At 43.5% G+C, this 22,886-nt stretch overlaps 1 pseudogene; it reads left to right on the forward strand.

Moving 5' to 3' along the window:
- The first annotated feature begins 6,370 nt into the window (after positions 1-6,370).
- LOC113561444 overlaps positions 6,371-22,886 on the forward strand; it is a 59,552-nt pseudogene continuing 43,036 nt past the window's right edge.

Consider the following 22,886-nt stretch of genomic DNA (forward strand, 5'->3'; position numbering starts at 1 on the left):
TCTTAAGTCGCACCACTTAGGTTTTTCTATGTATCACAGCCTTAATCAACCAGGTCGAAACATGGAAAATGGATAATGATTGAATTTTCGCCAATTATGAATGGATTGCTAATTTCAGTCGTTAAGTTTGACTTGCGGCAGCAAATTCCCGATATGACTATTTATGACTAGAAGAGTAGCGGGTTGATTCCGGGCATACCGGGTACACAACGGTTTCTGAATAATCGACTCTGTCGAGCTATACATTGAACGTACATATTTATTTACCAGCTCACTGTGTGTGTATGCGCGTACGTGTGCCATGGTGGAATCTCTACCAGCCCCGATGGCTCGACTGTGCTTCGCTATATGCCGCGCTTCACGGTTCGTTCGGTTCGCCGACAACGTCGTCATGCCCCTTTGCCAAGCTAAATCGCAACCACTGTATCCAGTATCTACGGGCAAATATCCGCGCTAATTTCCTGTCCGTGCCGCCGATTCCTTATTTATTTTACCCTCCCTTGGATGCATCTCCAGAAATATTACTGCATTATTCGCATGTGAGGTAAACCCAATTATACACGTACGTATAGTCGGGATTATATAATCGTAATAAGGGTAAATGTGATAGACAAACCTACAGCTGAATTAACTCAATTACGAATCGCCAGTTATCATAATTACCACTAGGGCCATCCGCTTTCGCATTTCGCTCGGCTAATTTGATTTTTTCGATCGACTGGATGTCGAGCGGTGAGGATATAACTTCGTAACCTAACTGTGCCCCAATTTCGCGACTCTTACATAATGCGAGACACACGTAGGGACTGTGCAGTTAATTTTGCGTCGAGCACAGTTACACGCGTACGACGAATAATACAATATACGGTTCACGCGCATCGCGCGTATTACGTGTCGCACTACGGTTCATACCTGTATCATGCATTATGGACCGTGCTTCGCCGCATTCTGCTCGGATAGAGTGTCTCCGTATCTACCTGGCTCGGCTCCACGTAGCGTATTCCTGCATGCGTAGCGTCGGCGTCCCTTTTTCCCGAGCTGCCGCCGCGCGATATAACCATCCGGCGTGATATAAATATTCATGACTCTAGCTCTAGTCTCTGTGTCTCACCTCACCTAGTTTTCACTCTCTTTTCGGAAGTACTGCTCTTAAATAGCTGCACGATTATCTGCGAGAATATCTCGTGAAAGGGAAAAGTGGTAGGATTGTATAAGATCTGTCTCGTTGATCCCGACACGATTTGCGAGATGCGACCAAGTTCGTTGCTCTAATTTCAGCCACGATGGAGGTATTATTTATATGTAAATTTTTAGAAATATTATAGTTTAATTTTAACGTTAACGTAATGGGAATAAGTTTTGCCGCAACTTCTCTCCTTTCCAAAACATTTTTATTTTGAGCTAATTCGCTAGACTGCATTGCAGAATTCGAACAATTTTGAGAAAAGTGCCTTTATAAAATATAATATTTTAAATTGTAGATTTACTTATCTCATTACTCATTAACAAAATCGAACAAATTTAAAAATAAAATCTAATAAATTTAAATTTCAATAAAAACTCATCGTGTTCATGATTTTTTTAATGCGAATACTCTTTCTAGGCAGTTGCAAAATGTGTTGCATGTTCGCTCTCGATTTCCACCTCTATTCTCTATCCATTCTTCGTTCCATCTCGCTATGATCTCATTTTACTACGGTGACCTCTGCATGAGGCCCTAGAGAATAGCACGAAGAGAGAGACCAAGAGAAATGGGAAGGACCAGAGAAAGAGAGGGATAGAGGGCGTGTTAAAGCACGAGGAAAGAAGAGGAGACACAGAGAAACGGTAATTGGCTGCTCGTCACTAGACCAGCCACCGACAAAATAAATTTCCTCGCCGCTAACTAAATTTGGACATGGTCAGCTATCTTCACACGCGCGCGCGCATACACGGTAAAAGGGACGATTAACCGGCATGCGAAGGGAAATTTCGCCGCCGTGTCTTTCTTTTCTGCTCGGTACGCGGTTCGCCGTGGCGGAATGTATTACAGTCATACGGTCGCTCGTGATTTCGCGGCCATTCTGCTTTATCCTTCTTTTACACCACCGCCTGCCTCCACATGAGGTGACAGATTACTCCCATGTACATCCCGTGTTTAAAGAGAGAACTTGCGATGGCATTGCTGCACATTAGTGTGAGCTTGATATCGCAAAGTATCGTGCATAAACATCTGCTGAACATTGCACGTTCATTAATTGATTTGTATAATTGTGTAATTAATATAAAAATATAAAAGTTTGAAAGTATTAAAATTATCGAGATGTGACTGCGTTTAAAAAATGTTTTGAGCTTGTTTCGCGAATTCTCTCTGTGATGCAAAAATTTGCAGGAGCTGCTGTAAAATGCTTACCGATCGCGCCGATTGGAAAAGCTTATGATGACGACAGATAACAGAGGAGATCTCTATCTTTCTGTGCCAATCCCTATTACAATTGCTGGGAAATTTGCAGCAGTATCTCGTCCAGAACGAAAAGGTTTACGTACCGTTCACATTGTCGTATCACCAGTCACGGATCGTCGATTCTTCCGGTCCGGTTTTCACCGTTAAGGCTCATCCTGAATGCTCCGTCGTGCGAGACAGATTGTTCGAGCGTTCATTGTTCTCGGCTGACAAAAATCGAACAGGTCGATCAAGAGTCGCGGTTCTTGATCACAAATTATGTGTCTTGTAACAATAGCATCGAGCACAGTCCCAATTTACCGCGATGGATGCAAAGATAATTATAATACGCATTTTATTCATTTAATTTGATTTCATCTTGGAGGAGCATCAATTGATTTAATTTTGCGTGCTCACACTAAACTCGATAACCGCAACAATCGAACGTTGTAAATAAATACGAAAACTCGTGAGCAATCGAGGCGCGTCAGTGTCAGTAAACTTTGCAAGGCGAGAGTAGATTCCTGTTACGAAAAGGCGTCGAAGTTTAAGATAAGAAACTTCGTTCATCGTTTCAGTTGAATCTTCTACCGAAGTCAAAACAATCTAACGATTCCATCAAACTTGCTCCGCTTCGCTGGAACTTAATCCCGATCGTGTCAACTATCGCATTCAAGACTCGACAAAGAGAGTAGTTCAGCATTGTTTACCCAATCTGTGTGATATAGTAACCGACAAAAGCTAGTTTCGAATATGTGTTCAGCAAGAAATGTTGAGAAACTCGAAAAATAACATTCTAAAATAAAGTCAAAAAGACAGCTCGACGTCGAACTGTAAATTCGGATACGAATTTTCGATAAATCGATATCCGACGAGCGGTAGCTTTACGATCTTGATTTGTTACAAACAACACGTTATTACTGGAAATTGAATGCATTTCCCAGCTGAGACGAGAGTGTCACGCGCGTTTACGACGCGCGACGCGCCGGCATTGCTAAATACTGCCCCGCAAGAAGAAAATAGCACGGAGAGAAACGAGCACGACGAGGAGGGCTGGAAATTGCTGGGTGTACTCGGGCGCGGAGAAACCCGCCTTGGTCGCCGTCTAATGCAACCGTAACGTAATAATTATGCGGTCGGGGGCGCACTAATTAACGTAAGAGGGGGGAAAAATAAAGGGCGTTTAGCTTTGGCACCGTCGTGCTTTGGCCTTAAGTTCCGTCCGCTCTCGGCGCGCACTTCCGGGTTTCTCGTCACGTACCCTACCCGTGAACCCGTTCCTCTTTCCCGTTCCGCTCGGATTAAAATCGCGCCGTGAGCTATTCTCAGACCGACTGCCGATGATATCGGGCTAACGATGCCCTCGTGTTAACGTCAGGTTACAAGCAGAATAGCGAGGAATGTGGAAAGGAACGCGGAAACGGAGATTAAACTGATATCTATTGCTTGAAGTCGCGTTTTACGTCGATTGCAGCCTCTCGCCGCTTCTCTGATTCAATCTCCCCCGCGAATAGAAAGCGGTATGCTAGCTCTGAATAATCATGAAGTCAACTTTTTATGGATACAAAATATTTTGCGGTGATTAAACCGTGTACCGCATTTTAGCGTTAATTAAAATGAACGAAATTTATGGACGCTGATTTCGTCGAGGCAGAAGATTCTTGGGAGTTCTCAACGATGTCCGGGTCGTCTGTATATAAATTTCATTAGGGGCACGGTCGAGTTACGGGATCGCACCTACGCGGACGTGTCGCTCAAAGTGCGAAACTCAGTTTCGCAGGCATTTCGACTCTCTGCAACTCGAGTCCCACGACGACAACGACAACGACGATGATGAGACTTACGCGCATTTACGTCCGCATCATAAATCCCGGACGTTGCGCACCGAAACATTGCAGCAAAAGCCGGAAAGTGCCATGAAATCATTCGACGTTGCACAACTGTGCCGCATCTCGCAAGAGATATCCTTTCGCGCTCCAAGAAAGAGCTCGAGAGTTCATCACTCGCGCGCGTGAGGAACTCCCGTAGAGCCAAGCGCAGAGGATCCTGGAGGACGATCTGCGTCTGGCATCCCGCAATTTCCTGTCGCGCGACGAAGGCAGATTCCTCTCGGCAAAGTCATCCGGAGAAGGACGGGACGCGTCGTCGTTTCGGCGGCGTTCCTGGCGAAACAAAATTTCGAAATGGATTCCTCGGTAATTAGTTCTGCACGAGGCAACTGCTACTTGCCTCTCGCACCTCTCGCCAGGGACTCGCGCCATCGAGGGTAAATTAGACGCGATATAAAGCTAGCGTATCCTCGAAGGTAGCGAGGTACTGTCGGAAATTGCGAATCGGATACACGGACGCAGAACGAGACGGAAACAAATACTTTCCGTACGGTAAGAAATTAGAGGGAGATGGGGGAGACATTGGTCCATGAGATGCTCCCGTCGACGTTATATTTAATTCATGTGCCTCGTTATCCAAAAACACAGGGACGGTACAAACGACCGCCTCGTAATTCGTATTTATGAGCTTGGACCGGTCAGCCCTTCGAGAGGCGCGTTCGAGCCAAGTGCACGGAGGAGGAAAATGTCGTGACTCGGTCGTTTCCGCTGATATATCGATTGTTGTCGTATCATTTCCATTTGTTTTACTTCGATATACTCGATAACCGGAATGAATACCATTCGTAACTAAGATTCTTCGTGTGTGCGTATATATGTGTATGAATCTTGAAATTATTGTATATTAAATGAGGATCATATGCGAAATGGCCAGAATTTTACGCACACATTCATGTATCATTTATTTTACGGCTACTTTCAGGCTAACCGTTTTCCATTGTATTAATTTACATTTTTTATTAATGTGTATTTAATTTATATTTAATATATATTATCTTTTATTAGCAATCTTCGATGTCAAAGTAAATCGCGAAATTGCTTTATGATGAAAAATGATCGAAACTTCGTCATTTCCCAAATGACCGTATGCGGCTGAAGGGATCGTCAAGCCGGTGGGTGTCCATTTCGGAATTGGCACCAGGGGGTCTACATGACTGCGAACTCCCGAGCAAGTTGACAATACCACTCGTTTCGGGGATGGGATAACACAAATTATTGCTCCATCGTGAGACACAGCTGGATCGTTACTCTAATATCTGCCTATGAAGAAATTTCCGACAACAGATTTTCAGGATACATAATAAATTGTTTTGAAAAATGCGCTAATGAAAGCATGTAGACACAAATAAAATAATAATTGCAATTTACATCTATTTTATTATTAATTTTTATTTTTTTGTACATCTTTTCAATTTTCTTTGACAGACCTATCTATTTATGCTTTGGAGCTCTCACATGACTGGAAATACGATATTTCTGCAGCCGCTTTCGTGTCTCGATTAATATGAATCGATTCTTTTTTGCGAAATATGATCCAATTCATTCGCGACTTTGTTACTCTTGTTCGGTCGCGATTGCCTCGGTCTCTTTCGTCAGCGTGAAAGTGCTTATTCGCGGAGGTTCATCGATACGAATGGAAACGTAAAACAAGAGGGCAAATTTCTCCCCGTGTCGGGGTTCGTTGCGAGTTTCGTTTCCATCACGTTACGCTCGCTAGAAGTTATTAATCCGCTAATGCAGATAGAATTACGCGAGTTTCTCGTTACAAGGCGCGTGATACGCAGGTAAACTAACAATAAACCATATAGAATCTTTATTATAAAAAAATATGGAAAGATAATAATACCGGTATCGATAACATGTATTATAAAATAATGTTTTATTCACATGACATTAATATCTATTGACGTAATAAAGAATATTCTTTACAAACGTGAATAAATTTTATATGTAAAAAACTTCTCTCTCTTGCTTTTTATTCCTTAAAAATATGTCAGAGTTTCTGAAATACTCCGAGGATATTAAAAAAATAAGTCAATAGGTTGCAACGACCCAACAACGCAACAATAATATTTCGTCGAGCGAAGACAAAGTTTCGCGGATGTTACCGTCTTAAATCTCCGCCGAGCTGAAAATCGCCGACAAAGATTTCCGCGCATAGCTACGGGGTCGCAGAAAGAAAGAATAGAAAAACGGCTGTAGATCTCCCTTATGAGTTCTGCTGTCGCGGTACATAAATCAGAGGCCAGCTCGGGTCCCTGTAAGAATTTATCGAGTCTAAACGCCCACGTAATGCAATCCCCTTGCTGTTTTGTCGTCGGGACATAAATATACTGAAATAATAAAACATTCGATTTAACGCCGCGCAAATCTCGTGTGCAAGCTTTAATCCACTAATCCGCTAATTGATTGGATTTATAATGGCAAATGACGAACGCATCTCTGTCTCGACTGATCAGACAAATAACAAAGTTCGACGTTATGGTCACTGGTACATCTGTGCACTCGATTTGCGATTTATCATTTGTAAAGCTACGTAAATTATTATTGTAAATAACTTTAGAGTCGGACGGTGACATTCAACAGCGAACGTTGGCGCTTAAATAGAGATTGTAAATACATACATACATCGGAACGGTGAAATAAACGGAATTGTTTAACCATCTCGTCACACGCTATTGCCGTTGATCGTGCTAAACGCGAAAGTGCATTCAATCGAGAGCGCGTGCAGAAATTGAAATGGCCCACGCGCTTAATCGTTCGTTTGCAGCGGACGCGAATTTATTCGGATTGGGCACAACGCTATCGTGCCGAAGTAGTCTAAATCAAATTCTCTTTCTCCGCAACGGAATTAGCAACTATTAATCTTTGCAGCTTGTCCGAACAACAAATGTCTAGCTACATAACGGAAACCAATAAAATTATTAAAAGATTTTAATTATAATTAAACTACTAAATATTACCATGTCTTTGTGCGATTAATCGAAACATCATGAAGCACTGGCTTTTCTCATTTTGACGCGAGTGTTTTACGTCTGTCGAATTATTTGTCGTCTCGCGTCACATATCATGATCGCATCGCGCCGGATATTTCTGATGCGGAAGATCCGCGACGCGAATGACAGCAACAAAAGTCGACATTTTTTCCATCGAGTCCCCGGTGATTTGCGCGCGCGCGCTCGTGCGCGTCTCGCATGATTTCTGACACCATGAGGCGGCGAAGGGTGCGTACGATAGATCTCTCTTTACGGCCGGCCGTACTGAACGTCGCAGTGCATAAATCAATGGTAACGCGGTTGAACACGGCGTGGATTTATCGAGCGCATCTTTTCCCCGCGTGTAATGATAAATTATGACGATCGAAACGACGGCGGATCTCGGGAACGTGGGGATGGCGATACGCGTGTGAGTGTGTGTGCATAGGATGACGTGTAATATTGGGGGTGCCACGTCGTTTTCAAAGGGAGTGGACGCGATATCGACGGCGAGCGACGCGAGTTGTTGTTACACGCTCGTCGTTTACTCGCCAGCCGCCAATACGGAAAGTCCGTATAATGGCGTCATCCCCGAGGCACGTAATGAGCAACCCTCGAACGCGTTTGGCGTTGCGTTACGCAAACATAAGCTCGCCGAGACGGTATGCGTATGATAATGCAGCTTTCTAGAGCGAACGTTGATAAGCAATATTCATCCCCTCATGTAGAGGTACGAGAGGACGAGAGAGAGCTCCCTTATACCCTTCGAGAAGTAAACGAATTAAAAGGAATTTATTAGGTTTTATTTCGTCAACGTTTACTTAAGCGCTGTTCGTGATCGGATTGTTTTTCTTGAGGATTGGATTGCACAATCTGTTTTTGAGGATCTCTATTAAAATAAAGTCTGTGCACGTATGTGCAAACGATAATAGTATACGGCACAACGATGGGAATGTAAAAAGGACCGTTTGTTCATTGTTCCTTCTGAACGTGGACAATAAATCAGTGGCACCTTTCCATCTGTAATTTTGCGACTGGTAATCAGACAATCTACATTTAATTAGAGAAACTCAAGGGGAATGCTGTAATCGCGACTACACTAATTAACGTTACTCTAAGTATGGGTTAGAGCCGCGGCTGCGTCTATAGTCTACAGTACACCAGCTGTTTCAGCACGAAGCACCGGCACAGACTGACATTTACGATATCAGATACGAAAGAGAGAGAAGCGTATAAATTATCATCGTTGTCTTCCTTACAAACCTTACCATTATATTCGTTCGACAATATGAAAAGCGAGCATCGGCATTAACGTAATCTTACATTAATGCACCAATCATAAAATGTTCTAATAGTATTGTACATACATAAATGCATACGGTAATTCGTACACCTTTCAAAGCGACATAGACCGAGAAAGGTGAAGCCTACTTGATTCTCAACAGATTGTTTCATTCACAAAGTTTTTCTCTGTTTTCTTTCCATTTTTCATATTCTCTTATCTTATTCTACCGTTATCATTCATTTCATTTTATTATCAGCCTGTGAGACTAGGATCTTCCACAACACGTACATCAATTACGTTAATTTAAGTTTAATAACTTCATTGACGGAGCGATATTCGATCGACTGGTGTGCCAAGTTGAAAGATCACCATGAGCGGGGACCGAACGTCGAAGCAGCGTCGATCGATCTTACGAGAGTACTACGTGTGACATGAATTTCAGATATATCCGTGACAGGGACACACTCGGTGAAGAATCACTCGGGAAAATGAGCGTGGCCGTGGAGAACGGCGTGGACACCTCGAAGCCGCGCGGCGTTTTCTCGCGAGCGTTTGCCAAGCGCGCGCAGCCCTTTGAGGAAGGTGAGTTCCCGATCGCAATCCCTGGTCATTCCCGGACAAGTTACGGTATTACCCCCGTGTGGGATTATCTGCTGTTTCTCGACAAGATAAACATCACGTGGAGTTTCGAGCCTGACGCGTCCGCCGCGCGAAGTTTCCGCCGGAAATTCGAGGCACTTACGAGCTTATCTCGAGAGCGACGTCGATCAACGCTGAGCACAAAGCACACACTGCGTACGTTGTAATTGTTGCGTTACGCGAGCGTGATTATTAATTATACGACTATTAATTACATGGTTGTCGTATGCACGTTAATGTGGAAATTATATTTCTCGTGTTCAGTTCTATCGCGCGTTATCACCTTTTAATATATTCTGTCGTTACCGAGCTGCACGCTTTGATGATAACGCGCCGCGATATATGCAGCTCAATATGTATAATATTATCCTATTACGATTTTTATGGACACGTATGAATCGTACACGTCGTAATGTCTATTTCGATCAGCGCGCTACGCGCGTTCTCGTGACAGACACGATATGTTTCCAACTGGTGTAATAGGCCATAAAAAATCTCGCTTTCACTGAATAGACACTGTAATATCGGCACGAACCATAGATCAAATTATCCCTTGTCGCCGGTGTCTATCTCGACGTCGATATATCGAATCGCGACAGCGCGTGCACTGTAAGAGGCAAAAAAGGAACAGAAAAAACAAGAAGCGTTCTGCGCTTAAGAGCTTCAGAATCTTTCCAGCTTACGACAAGGACTAATTTATTATATTTCACTCTCTTTCTACCTGAATACATATTCGGGGGCGACAGATTCGCGGCTTATGTAAAATGGATGAACTTCTGTCGCGCAACTGAGATAGTTTGCGTCTAGGTTTGCGTTTATAAAGGATCACCCTGACGCGCTGGTGCGCCGCTTTTGCCATATAACTCAAAACGTCGACACCGCCCGTGCACCACCGCCGTAGAATTCTGTTCTAATTGGAAGGAGAATATTTGCCTCGCTCATACTTCGCTTGTGTAATTCAAAACATCGCTAATCCATTAATCCCCTTTCCATCGCACCCCTGTACGCGACGCCGCTGCGCGGAAGTCGGACCGGTAAACTGGGCGCTCCGGATGCATTGTGCATTAAGCGCAATGCAATTTTGGTACCTGTGTCACGAGAATTACATGAACTCGTTACAACATGTCAGGACCAGATTGCACCGACTGCAACAGAGTATATTAATATAAAATTTTGTGTGACTCCGTATTTAACGCTTCGGATGTTCCGGTTGCTGAACGCGGCGACGCGGAGGAGTCTCATTTTTGAGAGCTAAAAGGGTTTGTCGAGTTAGTTGCAAACCGGTTTCTCCACGCGCACGTATCAGACTTCATCAATTTCTCGGATAAGATTCGCGCCACGCCAGCTTTTCAGTTGCAACGAGTCGGCTTTCGTTATTCGTCAGTCTGATTCATTCTCCTTCGGGAAAGTTGGAGTACCATGACGGACAGCGGTCGAAAGGTCGCGTCTCGATTTTCGCAAAAGTTGAGCGACACGTGTCGCGGTTACGCGTGGTTCATTTCCAGCGCGAGCTGCGAGAGCGTGCTCGCCGCAACGCGTTACGTAACATGTACGCGCGTATGTCGGCGCTTTCTGCGAGCATCGATGAGCGCGTTATTTCCAGCTTATGTGCAGGCAACGTGTATTCGCGCGGTATATCCTCGATTTGGCTGATATAATCACTTGCGCTGCAAGTCCGGAAGAGGCTAAGCCAACATTTCCCGTTCATAAACGGCGCTTTATCATTTCCCAAACGGAATGCTGACCAAATATCGCTTCATCTACGCCGAACGCCATAAAGGGGTTCCTGTTTCGCGCTGACCGACCCCGATAGTTTCGAGTCGTATAAAAGCTCATAAAGAATCGCGCTTCCGACATACCAGGGGAGCGCATAATATCGAGGGCGCGCCGTATATCAGTGTGATTCCGCGCGACTCCCCGCCGCTCCGAGGAAACGGCCGAGGCGTCTACTTCTCTCCGTGTTTGCAGTAGACCTATATAGCCCCGACCTGGAAGGGCCATCCAGGAGCTCCGTCATGAGTTCGCCGTGTACTTTGGCGTGGCACACACATGCTCGTCGCACGCTACGTAGGTCGCTGCAAGCGTGTGTCCGAGATCCCACACGCGGCCATCCGCTTCGTGTAGTATTCCAACGCGGTCGCCCACTTTCGCAAGAGCACGTTCCACTTTGCGTTGCACGCGAGATTCATCGTCCTGGTGACTCGTGCTCACGAGCCGATTCCTTCCGCGTAAGCCAACATTTTGCGGAAATTTCGGGAATTCGTAATCGGGTCAAGGATCGATGATTTAAAAATTTGATAACGTAAAGTTGTCTAAAATATTTCTGAAGTATAATGGTATCAGAAGTGTAACATGACTTTTAATTATCGTCTAAAATTTTTAATTTTGTCGTTGTTTGTAAGAAATAATTTTTTTTATATTTTCATTCAGAGATTTATTATCATATTTTTCTAAAAGAAAAAATAAGAATTTCTCCAATCCGCGTTTATAAAAATTTGACTCACGCACTTCTTGCGAGGAGTTACTCTTTTAGAAAGACAACCGCTTATGGTTAACCATTGATGCGAAAGTACACAGGTGTTTAATCGAGAATCTCCGCAGCACGGAACGCTACCGCGTTTCCTCCTTTTGGTTAAGGCAACGATCGTGCGAGATTATTCGGTGAGGATACTCGGCGTTTCCGATGTGAGAATGCTTCCTGCTGTGTTTGGAACCGCTATGATCTCGAGATCAAGCTTCCGTGAGGAAAAGGAGTTTCTCTTGCTAATCTGTCCGTTCGAGCGTTTTTTTCTGCTCACCGATGATCAATCGGTTGTAAGATGACAGATAGAGATCTGAACTGACAGTACAACAAGCCACTTAATCAAGAAACTGTATAATATATTATTAATTTTTCTATAGTGTGTCTTGTGATTATGTTGCTTTATTCTTAATGTGCAAATGTATAATTTTAAAACTGCTTAATATTGTTGAATATTTAATTCAGATACGTTTTTAATTCAGAGATACGTTGGGTGATATATTTTCAGATATAGTACTAACGTAATAACGTAATGTAATAACGCGTAAGAGAAAAATCCAATATCTTATCATCTGACGACACAGTTATCATCTCATTTTGTTCCTTGCGCTGAAGACATATTTTCACTTCTGAAAAGTTCAGTTTCTCTGTCTTCGGAGGTGAGGAGCAATTTTACGAAAAGTCGTTCCTCGAGATCTGGCGATAATACGTTCATCCTGCGCGACGGCTTTGCGGATTGTTCCACAATCTGCTCGGAAGACGTTCGGCGATCTGGGAGTTCGTATCTTATCGACAAGGAAGCAGACCTTTGTCTCCAGCGAATGAGACTTGTCGATAAAACATGTTTCCCGTGCGCCTCGGTGCTTCCTCGGTCCAGACAACACTTTAATTGCGTCTAAATTGTAACTGCAATCCAACAAATAATTCGCGATGTAATCGTGTCGAACTTGTCCTTATCGCGACATTGATTAAAGCTCAACATAACGGGTAGCTCGTTTCCTTCGTACTTGAATGGAAACTACGAAGTCCATACAAAAAATAGCGCACGAGTGAGCCATCAAAATCAAATTAACGGTAAACGTCATTAAATTCTTACCCCGGGTAGCGGTGCGCACGAAACGCACCGTTAATGTAATTATGCACTCTGGCGCAGTGCTCGATTAATTTCGACCGATTTAAAATTTGCGCCGCGAATTCCCACATTTTTAGTCGGCAATTTTTAGCCGCGCTGCTCGATACGTCGCACTAATCGCGCTAATTTGCAAATCGTACAGCATCCTTCGCGTTGCCGCGGGGTGCCGCGCCGGGCTCTTTGAAACCGCTTTGGAACCAGATTCGTTATAATATACATCGTCGCGAAACTCCGTCGCACGGAGTTTACGAATCCACCTCGAATTTTGCTCAGGCCACATCAAAGCTGGTCGTCGGTGTTGCCGACTGCATACGCAACTCGCTAAATTTGTGTTTAAGTTCGCGTGAAATAGAAAGAGAGAACTGGCTAGCTCCGGAATGTATTAGTCGCTATTATAATTGCACCGTTTTGCGGAACAAACTGGTCGTTTATTAGAACGCAGTTACCGTATCCCTTTGACAGCCGCAGCTTTCCAAAGGACACTACGAAGACGTAGTAAAACATGTATCTACGTTCTAAAATCCGCAACGTTAATCCCATTCGAGGCGCAACGGGCACAACTTGTCGAACGTTTAACTTTACGGATTCGAAAGCGCAGTGGATACAAGCAAAGGGTTACAAAGCACCCCCCCCCCCACCAAAAAAAAAACTCCTCTGAAGCCCTCGATAGCCCGAACGCGATATCGTGGAAAGCATCGAAGGCGCGCGTCTACTCCGAAGTGGCTCGGATGCCTCCGAGAAACGAGCTCCTCTCACGAACTTGTCGATAGCAGTTTGGAAACCCTCGGGCCTTTCCACCTTCACGCCATCGCGCTCTACCGACTGCTACCACGGGAATTCAATTATCCCGCCGTTCGAACCGCACGGTCCGGGTGAGGATAATACGAGACGAACGAGCCGGGGACTAGCCATCTTCGAAAGATGCGGGTCCAGCGGCTTGGGAACCCAACGTCTCTCAAATGAGAGGTTTTAATGCGGCCTGATGGGCGTACATACCCAGAGCGGGTATCCTCTGCGTGCCAACTCCTCTGCATTCTCACGAAGCGGTTACTTATCGCCAAATCGCGCGATTTCGTAGGTCCCGAGTGGACCATGAAGCTCGTTCTAGCAGTGGTGATAACGATGGTCCGATGTAATCGAACGTCAGTGATTAATGTTAGACAAATGTATAATTACATCGTAAGATTCCGCTGATCTCTGAAATTTTTTCTGCAAATGAGTAACCATTCTTACAACCAACATTACAGTGTATTTGCATTTCTCTTTCGTTTATGTTGCAGCTCTCAAGACATTGAATCACTTGAACAAGGAAGGCGAGGCGCTTGCTCTTCAAGATGACCTCACAACGCACCCCACCTTGGCCTTGATGCGGCGCATCCTTGCAGATGCACAGGTAATTTTAATTACTGCGAGGCTTAGAAATTTAAATAATACTTATTCGATCTATTCCTGTATGTAACCGAGAATATGCACAGTTATGTACAATGGAGGCGCAACTCGATAACGTTGGCTCTTTGACGGTAAGCTGAAGCTTGATATTGCCAAAACGGTCGTAGATCTCACGCGAGTTCCACAGAAATGGCGAACTTGATTCAAACGATGCCTATGCCAAGAGGTTAATTATCGAGCAGATAAGGGTCTGCCTATACGCCCATTGATATCGCGATCCATTGTCTGCCGTGAACTGCTAAGGAATTATATATAGACAAACCCGTACCAATCACGCTTCCTGACACGGATTGCCCTATATCCTCCCAAGTTTTGCGCAAGAATCTTTCTTCGGGCAATACAGGTGAAGCTCGGCAACGAACGAAATTCTCGTTCACAATGTCTCAATGTTAAGATTTAATAAGCGATTTCGAGGTTCTCGCGAGGTGAAACTTTTTGCTTCGCGAATCCGGACTTTTACGTGAATCGAGGGTGCAAAACGTGATTTCCATAACCATTGAGAACTGGGAAGAGGGAGAGAGGAGAAGTGCGCGTTTGCTCGAAATGGAAACCGACCAAGAAGGCTTCCCCATTGTTGAAGGCGAGCAGCCCTCCCGAGGCGGGAAGCGCGCGATTTTCAAGAAGGTGAGGAACCAAGGATTCGAAGGGGTTAATTGCCAGACGAATGGGAGGGACCGGCCCATTGATAAAGCGTTCCTTTTGTCCACCGTCGGCCATTGTTACCTGTGCACGCGCGACCCCCGCTGCGGCCACGATTTGCCAATATTTCCCTAGGGCTGTTGCTCGATGTTTATTACGAAAAGGATGCTGAATGTCGCAGGGGTGAGTTGCGTGCGTGAAAAGAGGATAATAGGAATACGACGATGGACTGTTCGACGAGCAAAATAACGTAACGAAATAAGGGTTGAAGCAGGAAAAACATCCCTCGCGTAAGCGTTTCTTTCGGTTACAATTGCACTGCTGTTGTTGTCACTTTTGATTTAGTGATTCGTGATTCGTTCTTTCGCGATCACTAAAATTGGATACTTGCGTGAAATATTTTCAATTGATTTTTCATATTTAGGAAAAAATCAAGTCTTGAGAAATTCTAACGAAAAACTAATGTGACTGCGATGCAACGTGATGGCACGGTAAATAAAAATTGTACAATAAAATGTACGATAAAATGGTCTTATTATGATCAAACGACCGACCGTAGCAAAGCTTCATCGGTTGTTATATTGATTTAACGATTCGGTGGTTTTGGCGGCCAATGATTAACTGATGCTAATAATGAACGGTTGCTTCGCAACTAATTAAACGAATACCACCCCCGAGCGATTTGCACTCCCTCGGAGCAAGGGAAAGCCAGGTCAAAAACGAGTACTGTTATGCTGTCTGAAATTGGAAGGTCAAAGTCTCGCAAGTCAGGAACACGCAAGCTAATCAGCCAAAGTCGGAGTCTGCCGTCTACGTACACTTCGCATGCTCGAGTAGGCTTAAAGGCGGATTCAAAGGACAACCCCTCGCGTAATGACTTTCTCAGGGATAGGAGAGAGGGAGGAAGCGCGACTAGAGTGCCGAGAGGTTTCTGTTTCATTGCTGGCTTCTGTAACGGCGATTCCCACGATGAAACGAAACTGCAAACTACGTGTGGCATCGCGTAAAAGCAATCTCGCGTGTAAATGGAGAATTTGACATGGAAAAAAATACTGTATCCCGTGCAGTATTCAGTCTTCCTCAAAAGAGAATGGTATGTTTTGCTCGTGAGTCAATATCGATTTTTAGCGTGGAAGTCAGTGTAACATCGAAGAAAGTCGGAGCGCATAACACAGCGTGTTTGCAGCTCACTGAACCGATTTCTAACTTGATTAAAGCACATACAGGCGCGCCGGAATTTTAAACATTGCTTGTTAATTAAGTTGATAAATAACTCGAGTGATACAAACGACATTAGCATCAATAATGGCCTCTCGACCATTGTTTTTAATCACTTCTTGAATAGAAAAATCGGCGCTGCTACGAGACATAATATCTGATATTGATTACGCGCAGCTCGCGCAAATAAAAGGCGTACCGAGAGACTGACGTGTACTGAACTTTCATTTCGGCGTGTCATTCATCCCGAGCGTAACGCGCGTCGAAAGCACTTCCTGTTAAAAGAGCCGTCAGACTTGTTAATGTTTGATATAATGATTTTCGCAGGGCGAATAGATTAACGCTGGCGCGCGGCGCTAATTCCGTGGCATATTGCCGGCGATGGTGAATGCCGAAGCGTTTTATGCCGCATCATGATGGAAAGGGATGCAATTACGTCACAAATACGGAATTACGCAAAATTGCACATCGATGCATCGGCCATTGTCGTCAAATCGTCGTCATTGCGCGTTTGTAACAGTCAAACGATCGTACCGAGTCGAATAATAAGTCGTCCGGAAATGCTTCGAGTTTCAGGAAGAGAGATTCGCGCGGAATTTCGACGGATTCTCGAATTTGCATAAACAGTTCCGATAATGACACGGTCGAGAAGATTTCCCGCGATAGCGATGCAATTCGGATTATAGCTAAATCACACGCGACACGGTGCGCATAAACACGTTATCCGACAAATAGCATTCGGACGTGGTGAACGTGGCTATTTCGGGATTAAATGCAATCAAACTGATGGCTCGCAGTTTGCTGACGATCACGGACTCGCGCGCCGATCGGTGAAATTAAAATTGAGCTGCGCGTGCCCGCAATTAAACATCGCAAAAATCGCGGCTACAGTTTGTATCCGATTGGCGATGCAGCGCGAGGGTTGTTAAATTAGCGGGACTAACGGAGAGGATTGTTCTATAATTTTAGAGAATCGATTACGTACCAATTATCTTACACTATTTATTTACGTTTACAAATCGTATAATGCTCGAACTGCAGTGAAATATCGATATAACGTAATAACGTAATTAATATAAATTTGAGGATGTTTTTGTAAATTGGTGTATGACGATTGAATTAATAACCGGTAACTTAATTGAATGCAATCACCGCAACGTGTAACGAAATCAATACGATACACGCTACAGGCTACAAAAGAATAAATGCGTTAGAAGATGGTTTCTGTTTGCCAAACAATTTGCATATATATTTGTTATATTTTTATTTTTTTTTATTTAATCATGTATTACGTCTGTAGTGCAGAAAGTTCAGTTTTCATCCATCTATTTGCTTGTCGTCGCTGATCAAACGTCAACGATCGCCTATTTTACGCAGTGAAAAATAGTCGCTCTTTGCTGGCTCAGCGGTGGGGTACAAACAGTCGTTCAAGCATGCGTTACAAGCGCCTTTGAGGCAGGCACCGGTACAAGTCGCGTTTTCAATCGCGTCTTTCGAAGATGATCAATCGGCCGCCGAGCAATATCCGGTGGAAGGAGAATTTCCACTCGACGTTTCAAGGCGACATTGTCCCATTATGCGACTCGCGTTTGAATTTCGATCTCCTGCGAGTATCTACACGACAAGAACAGCAGATAGAGAGAGAGAGGAACGAGTGAGCAGAAAAAAAAGGAAACCGGCTCCCGGAGGGGAAGAGGAAGCCGTCATACGCGCGCGTGGCGGTCGGATAGCAGGACACAGAAAGGGAGAAACGTGACGAGGCATACGAATCGGGCATAATGTCGCCTTAGCGTGCACCGCGTAGCGGATACGCGCTGACAGAACCGGTAACAAAGTTTCCCAGCTGCTGGAGTACGGTCGATACGCGTCGCGATATCTCGGGGCTCGCAAGCGGAGCACGGGCGCGACGCGACGCGGCGAGCGTCGTCGGGAACCGGCGTCGTGGCCGAAACAGCGGGACGACACGTAAAAGTTCGCGAAGAAGCGATCCTCCAGCGACGCTCCCGCGAGCGAGCGAGCGAGTTCGTTGGACTATTGTATGAAATTTATGGAAACAACCGTCTACGTTCGCTGTCCCGACACGAGGGAATTTTAATAATATTTTAATTGCATTACATTGAAGTCACGTTACTCGGACGAGTTGGACTAACGCTATGGGGGTACCGCGGGGGTGATAAAATATTGACGTTTCGGCGCGAGTCTCGCGAGGCTTCCTGAGTCTCTCATCCAAGTACGGTTCCCGATGACGTGGCCGATCATATCGCATCGATCGGGGAACGCTCTGACTGAGCAAGAGAAATTGGAAAAGGAAAACAGGCGCAACAAAGAGAGAGAGAGAGAGAGAGAGTGAGAGGAGATAGGGAGAGAACGAGGGGGAAGTGTGAGCGTGTGCACTCGGCGACATCGAAGTAATAAGGGCGTTCCCGGGGGACGACGCTACGTACGTGGCGTAGGATGGCCGCGTCGCGGGGGCGGAAAAGCAACCCTGATATAATAAGAGCGGTGTCTAGGCGAATTACGGTGAAAACGGGGGGAATATGGTTGTCGAGGAGCGGAGCGTAAAATCTTTGAAGCTTCAATTTTACGTGCGATACACGCGCGAAAATGCTGCAGTGTAAGGGCGCGTGTTCCGTGATACGGTTTGTATGGAAATGCGCTGAGAAGAGAGGGGGAGGGCAAGTAATGGCGAGTTATTACGTGGAGCAGGTCACTTAACCCTTGCGAGGCCTATCCTTTTCTATTCCTGAACTCACTTTCCACCGGCTAATTGATTAGGGTGCGCGGGATGGTAGCGAAGGCACTTGCATAATAACTTTCTGATATATCTTTGAGAGCTGAAGCAACCCTCTCTGTATACCTTATATAATAAATCTTTTACATGATACATTTATCTATTAATACAAAATTTTGCAATTATTTAATGCTGATTTTGAAATTAAAAAGTGAAAGAGGATAAATAAAAAACTTTACGAAAATATCAGATTTATAAGGATTTATCTTATTTATTCGAGGAAAGATTATTAAGATAATTATTGAAGGAGACAAAAACACTTAAAATATTGAAATGTTTAAAACATAACATAATGTACAAAATATGTCTCCGCGCATCTTTTCCATGAATATTATTATCTTTGGCAATTAATGCTGGCTCGCTGAAAACTTAAATACATTCATTAAGAACCGTCACATAATCAGATACCACGCACACAGATAACAGCCGTAAACGAAAGCATGCTGCTGCAGTAGACGAAAAGCAGCGCGCGGAGAAAGCGGAGAGGATTCATCAAGAGGGAAGGTGGATGCCATTTAGCGGCTGAGCAAACATCGCCGCGAAATGACGAAGAGGGATGATATGATGACAAGACGATAAGAGAGCCACTGATTTCGCATGTATTTTTTACTTTCATCCGTTTCATCTCGAGCATTAGAAATGCGAAAATGCACGATATTTTTTCACTTTAGTTTTTAACGTGTCCCCTCCTTCCTTTTCTTCTGCGTCTACAAAATTGTAAATGAAAAGTGATTTCATCAAAAACGCAAAATTTCATATTTAAAAATTTACGAACAAAATATTTTATTCAGTCTGTTGTAACATTTCTTGTCGAGAGCAATAATATACTCCGGAAAAATATGGATTATTGCTCTTTAAAAATGAAGATATTGTTTAATATAATAATAGCTTCTTTTCTCGAGAGACTTATTTTCGGCGCTTGCGGCTTTATGAGTCTTTAAATGTAAAAGTAAAAGTCTAAAAAAATAAATCACGAATCTCGTAAAGATCTGGCAATCGAATTCAATGTGTCCATAGAAGGAAGCTATGTTGGTCTTATCGAGTGACAACGTGACGATAATTATTACGAAAAACAAATTTGTCATGCTGAAAAGGCGGTGGACAGTTGCTGTTCTTGGAAAATTGCCGATAGGTCAAGCGAAACGCGTTTTTTATGGCCCGAACCGCTGATTTTACGAGCGAGATCGAGAGTGTCACTTGACCCAGTAATCTTGCATCCAAAAATGGAATTTTATGCTCGCAGAAATAACTAACAGCGGACGTTCTCGTATAAAATTTTACTTAACACATCCATTTTTCACTTTTTTATTTATGTATTAATCATTCTTTTATTCTTTTTATGTAACTTCTATATGCCGATAATATAACAATACTGAGATACATGTTTGATATTAAATATTCCATCAAATGTGAATCAAACATCATTGGATATCACGTAACTTGATTTATTTCACCAAATTAGAACAGTCGTAACTAATTCATGATTTTCTAAAATTGAGACAAGAGAACAAATGAGAAAAGTGAGTCTTCGAATTAAAGTTGATAATGACTCCCTTCGGGGTGGTAACGTGCACTATTAACACAGTCAGGTGCATGATACACATTAGGTAACTTGTTTGTTTGATTAAGAACATCTCTGAAACTCCGAGCGCGACTGAAATTCGGTGTACACGCTCCTCTTGTCATAACTTAAACGAACTTAAAGTGTTTGCTTAGGCAGGGATCGAGTTCGTGTATATTCTACATGTGTGCGTGTGTTGTATGCGCAAATCTGGGACAAGATTTGCTAGGTTGCTCCTACGGTTGATTTGACAGCGGTGATACCGTGTAGTTGCAACGCGAATTCTCGGAAGATCAAATACGTTTAGCAGGAATTATTTGTATCCCGTCACGCGTCTACAGAGTGCAATTGCGAAAAATGTTACCATGTTTTCACGTTTTCATTTATCATTCTCTCTCTGCCATTACGCGAATTTACGAAAAAATTTCATTTCTACTCTTTTATTATTGAATTAGGCACTTATTACATCGTACCGTTGGCGTTATGTATCTTTAAATATGCCTTTTAAATATCCCCTTTGCACAATAACGAAGTTGTTATACATAGCGTTAAATATGTGCAAAGTGCACTTTTCGGAAGCTCGCAATGTGCCGAGGATTTTTGACAATAAAATTGTTCACGAAAAATATTTACAGGAACAAAAAAATAAGAAAATGTTTTGCGAGGCGTTTGGATTAAAGTATAACTTGTGCGCGTAAAAAACCGGGGAAATGCAAAAACGTCGTTTACACGACAGTGCAAATGTGAAACAAACTAAAAACTGCGCTCAACGTACAATACACCCGCATATATACAAGCGGAGTCTACTCTTAACTTACTTAGATTTTACTTAATTTTTTATATCAACTAGTACAACACAAGCGCGCGCTATTTTGTTTTTCAATGTTAATAATGTTTTCGAATAATAATATTCATCTATTGTTTATTAAAAAATTTTTTTCTTTTTCCGAGGAGTTCTGAGATGTTTATATTATTAATTGGCATATTGCCTAGAGTTCTCTGCTATTGAAAATACCGTAAACTCGGAAATGAAAAAGTTCTAGCCCGTAGAAATTTTTTCTTTTCCGAGAAGTTCTGAGTTGTTGATATCATTATTTTTTATATTGCCTAGAGTTCTCTGCTGTTGAAAATACCGTAAACTCGGAAATGAAAAAGTTTTAGCCCGTAGTCCTATTCTGAAAAAGGCGTTAAAGGTGTTATTTATTTCATCATGTTTCATCAATACAAATTTGACAGAATTGACAGCTGCCGTTTTTACGTTCCTAAGAAATAATAAATTAATATAACCGCACTGGCAGCCACTATGACATTCTGACATTCGCAACACGAAGTTCAAGTCACACGAAGTTCGAGCCAAGCGAGAGAACCAATCAGCGTCGCGGAAAAGAGGCCTCAATATTATTCGATAAAACAGAACTTCACGAAGTTAACACGCCTTTTTTAGAATAGGATTAGATGGATATTAATAAATTTATGAATTAACGTTGCTTTCGGAATAAAGCTGTGCACGATCAGAAAAACTGGGCCACATAACAAATTTTCGACCACAGGTATTTTTTGTTTCAGCAGTTCTTTTTTCCTTTCTTCCGTCGTAATTAAACTTTCTGCAAATTTAAACGCGTAAACGGAACCGGGAAATTCCAAACACACGTTTATTTGCATACAACGGTAACCGCGTTAATAGTGTTTCGGCGATTAACTTTTATATTCGATAGACATTCTCCGATTGTTCGGTAGCGTTGAAATTGGAACCTTTCTGAACCTTTTTTTCCAGACTCCGCACGTCCGTTGCGTGTATATCGCCGCATAAAAGTTCCGCGTACTCAGCAGACGCGAATAAAAGCTCGACCGGTCAGAAAATGTCGCGGCACGGCTGTAAAAGTAAAAGTCACGATGATCCACCCCGTGAATAGATGCACGCATCCACGCACGAGGCGTATCCGCGTAGCATTTTCGTTTCATTCCCTCTCTCGCGCAGTATGCATTACGTGCCTTAACACCAACAGTAATGGATTAACCCTCTCTTTAACTCCACACGTCACATTCCGGCTATTGCGCTTCCACTCCAATTCTCATCGAGAAATGAAAGAAAATGTCGCCCGGCACACCATTTTCCCCGGTCTGCTGTTTGTTGCTTCTCCAGTTTTACATATCTCTCTCTCTCTCTCTCTCTCTCTCTCTCTCTCTCTCACTTTTTTGTTTCTTTTTCTAAAAAACAGCAACGGATACTGTGTACAGCTCGCACTGTATAAGCCGATTTAACAAGGACGCGCCATTGCAATCCGCTAAAATTTCGTTTCCCGACCACCGCGCGACCAATGCATCTCGATGAATACATTCTGGATCCAGTCGAATAATAGGACGC

The sequence above is a fragment of the Ooceraea biroi genome, chromosome 1, assembly GCF_003672135.1.
Source record: "Ooceraea biroi isolate clonal line C1 chromosome 1, Obir_v5.4, whole genome shotgun sequence".
In the NCBI taxonomy this organism is placed as follows: domain Eukaryota; kingdom Metazoa; phylum Arthropoda; class Insecta; order Hymenoptera; family Formicidae; genus Ooceraea; species Ooceraea biroi.